This window comes from Brassica oleracea, chromosome C4, assembly GCF_000695525.1.
Source record: "Brassica oleracea var. oleracea cultivar TO1000 chromosome C4, BOL, whole genome shotgun sequence".
Lineage (NCBI taxonomy): Eukaryota > Viridiplantae > Streptophyta > Magnoliopsida > Brassicales > Brassicaceae > Brassica > Brassica oleracea.
Window position 1 is genome coordinate 14973275 of NC_027751.1, and position 4154 is coordinate 14977428.

Below are 4154 nucleotides of genomic sequence, written 5' to 3' on the forward strand. Positions count from 1 at the left end.
TTCACGATGCTTAATGATGCGGTTGAGCTAATCAATGGGAGAGCCGAGACAGAGGTATGTGTGTGTTAGATAGAAAGAAAGAAAGATGATGTGATTTAAGGCTCTAGTATCGTTGTTGTTTAGGCCTCGGGGAACGTTACGATTGAGACTGTTGGGATTCATCAGTGGCTACGTCAGAGAATCCGTCAGGGACTGCATCAGGATTTGGTGATGGAAATCAAACAAGATTGAGTAACTTAAACCAAGACAAGGATGTCATGTTAGGAAAATGAAATGTCACTTTTATGGAGATATGGAAGCCGGCAGGATCATGGAAATATTACTTTCATGGAGTTATGGAAGTTGCAAGTATTTTGGAATATTTCCTAATAGGTTTATGGAAAGGGGCGAATGCCCTAATCCGACTACGTTAACCTAATAGACTCCTACTATATAAGAGAAGCTCGTGTGTACTCTTTCTCCTTTGTCCAAGAAAAGACCTAGCTTGGTTTGTGAGCTTTGGTTGTGAGAGAAAGAGAGGTTCTATATTCTTTGAACTTGAGATTATAGTGCATTGCCTCTTGCCAGGCCCCAGTGGACGTAAACCATTCTAGGTGAACCACTGGGTAAACAATTTCTTGTGTCCATTTTCTATCTTTTTCGCATTCTTCTTCCTATCTCTATTATTCTACAAACTCAACTTTCTTACTTACGTCGTCGAGTTCGTCAGAGAGTGTATCAGCGAGTTTGTGTGTTTGATTCTAGTTATTGAGTGAAATAGTTTCGCCGTTGTGGTTCAACATCATTCTTGATGACCTAGACGATCTAGAGAAACTAGAGGTTTTGGCAAACTAGCCTTGTTGGTTTGGTTCCAGAAGTCGGATCATCATTACCACAGAAGATAAAAATATTTTGAAGGCGCATGGGATTTTGATGATACATACCATGTGGAATTTCCATCTGCCAAAAGAAGCTTTGGAGATCTTATGTTTATCAGCGTTCAAACAAAGTTATGTACGAGATGATTTTGAAGTGGTTGCAAATAAAGTAACAAATATTTGCGGCAATCTTCCGCTAGGCCTTTGTGTTGTGGGTTCATCTTTACGTGGGGAGAGCAAGGAAGAGTGGGAACTTCATCTATCTAGGATCGAAAATAATCTTGACAGAAAGATTGAGGACGTGCTAAGAGTGGGATATGATAGATTGTCGAGAGAAGATCAATCTCTGTTTCTCCACATCGCATGCTTCTTCAACAATAATTTCCACCATGATAACGTTGATTATGTGACAAGCATGCTCACTGACAGTAATTTGGATGTCGAAAATGGGCTGAAGACACCAGCCGTCAAATCTCTTGTGCAAATCGAGACCCATTTTCATACAGTAGTGATGCACTCATTGCTCCAACAGCTGGGTAGATAAGTAGTTCATGAACAGTCAGATGAACCTGGAAAACGTCAATTTTTAGTTGAGCCCGAAGAGATTCGTGATGTTCTAACAAAGGAAACAGCAAGTTCTTACATATCTCTCTTGAGATTTTTTTTAATTTCGTGATAACAGTTGCATCAGCTCTCTTTTGGAATGTTTGTTAGGGCATTGGATCGGTCATAGGTATATCATTTGATATGTCTACGATGGGCAAAGTCTCTATAAGTGGGCGAGCCTTTGAACGAATGCCTAATCATCAATTCTTAAAGATATGGAATTCAGGAAATGGCAATACACTGAGAATAGCAAAGGACATGAAATCTCATCTAAAGTTACTCTATTGGTCTGATTACCCAAGAAAACATCTTCCTCCAAAGTTTCAGCCTAAAAATCTCATCGAGATTTCGATGCAAAATAGCCACATTCTTGAAAAGATATGGGGTGGAATCCAGGTGGCTATTTTTAACTTTTAAATATTTTTCTAATGCTTTGACCTAAGTACGGTATGTCTCATTTTTTGTGTTTAACATGAAGCCCCTTCCAAATCTCAAGAATATAACTCTGAGCCATTGCTCGAGGTTGAAAGAAATTCCAAATCTTTCCGAGGCTACTAATCTTGAGACACTATCACTTTCGTCCTGCTCAAGTTTGGTGGAGCTTCCGTCTTCTGTTAGGAATCTACACAAACCGAAAGAGTTGGACATGAGCTACTGCAAAAAGCTACGAGTTATTCCCACCAACATCAACTTAGTATCTCTTGAGATCGTCAACATGAGTGATTGCTCCCAGTTGAGAACGTTTCCAGACATTTCTAGCAACATAAAATATCTTTATGTGACAAACACAAAGATAAAAGATATTCCTCCATCCGTTGTTGGACGCTGGTCTCGTCTTGAATGGCTTAATATGGGCAGCAGAAGGCTCAAGATATTAACATATATCCCGCTAGGTGTGACAAATCTAGAACTAAGCAACAGTGATATAAAGTGGGTTCCAGATTGTGTCACTGGTATCCCTTGTCTTAAGTCTCTTAACATCAGCAACTGCAGAAAGCTAGTGTCACTGCAGAGTCTCCCGCCTTCGCTTCGGAAACTCTATGCAAGTTTTTGTGAATCCCTCAAAAGCGTATGTTTCTCGTTCTATGAAACGAAGAATATATCTTCTTTCTACGATCCAACCAGAGAAGTCAGGTTTGTCAACTGTTTGTCATTAGATGAAGAAGCAAGAAGGGCAATCATACAACGATGGGATTACAAGTCTTTATTGTTACCAAGTAAAAAAGTCCCTGCAGAGTTTACTCTCAAAGGCAATAAAAACTCCATAACCATCTCTTCAATGACTTTCTCTGCATCATCAAGATTTAAGGCTTGCCTCCTGCTTTCTCCAACCCAACCGTTCTTCTCCCACAATTTTGTTTGTCGTCTAAGTAGCAAAGGGGTTATCATCGACGAACTTAAATTCTCTTTGTGGAATCTTCAACTCTTAACTGAACACTTCGTAGTATTTTCTGGGGACCTATTTGAAGAACACATATCCCTTGAAGCTGATACGACTAGCAGCGACATTATGTTTGAATTCAGCGGCAGGAGAGACACTTGCTGCAGGGGAAACTATGACAAGAATACTGATTATATAATTATTGGGTGTGGAGTACAGATCTTGGCAGAGGAAGGGGAGAGTAGAGCAGCAGATTTAAAGAGCACAAGGATGAAGCCATTAAGATCTCTAAAGATGAAAGTGTGGTAAAAGGTAGTAAGCATAAAGGTTAGTGGAGTTGGCCTAAGAAACTTTGTGTGAGGAAAAAGAAGACCACGAAATATCGTGAGCGTGACCGTTGAAAGAGATATAAAGAGTAGTAGAGATATTGAGATTTTGTTATGGATTTAGAGTACCTCCAACCGTAGAAAAAAAGGGAGTATCTTGCAATAAAAAAATTAAAAAATAAGAAAAAGTTGGAGAAAAAGATAATTGGGTCTTTATTTGATGTTTTTTTACAATCCGTCCTAATACTAGCATTCCAGATGTCATGTTTTTAATAGCTATGACTTTTTAGAAAGAGCAAAAAATTAATTACAAAAAATAATTAAACTAAAAAGAATAATATAAAAAAAAGATAAGAATCTGTGGTTGGATTTTTATCCGTTGAGTTGCTTTTACACAAACAAAATGCTTTAATTTCATTAAACTTTTCTTCTTCTTTTTTGTCACAATTTCAATAAACTTACCATTCGACATTTGTTTACATGTTAACTATTTTATAATATACACGGGCCATACGGTTAATGAGCCGGCGGCCCTTATAAGAACTAGATATTTTTTCCGCGCTATGCGCGAATTATGTCTTTTAAATTTATGTTTTAAGTAAATTTTATACATTTTAGAATGTTGGTTTTTGTAAACTTATAAATTTATTTTTCTTAAGTATGTGCGACTAAAAAGAGTTGAAATATTATAATATGCATTGCGTTTTTCAAGCAACTTTAAATTTTTAAAAATAGTATTCTAAAAATCGGATCTAAACAAAATGAATTTTCTAAAATAACTTTCAAAAGATCTATTTAGGCATTCAGAAATATAGTTTCTTAAAAGGTGCCTAACTATCGCATACAGATTATTCGAATATTAAAATATGTTTATTAACGTTGTTGTACCTGATTTCTGAAATTTTATGACAGTCTCTTAGACTAAAATCTATGTTCTAAGTAGGCCTGAGACTTATTATCCGAGATCCGGATTCGATCCGAGAT

General features: G+C 37.1%; 1 pseudogene; it reads left to right on the plus strand.

Moving 5' to 3' along the window:
* The window catches only part of LOC106338224, a 7773-nt pseudogene extending 4620 nt beyond the window's left edge, over positions 1–3153 (plus strand).
* The last annotated feature ends 1001 nt before the right edge of the window (positions 3154–4154 follow it).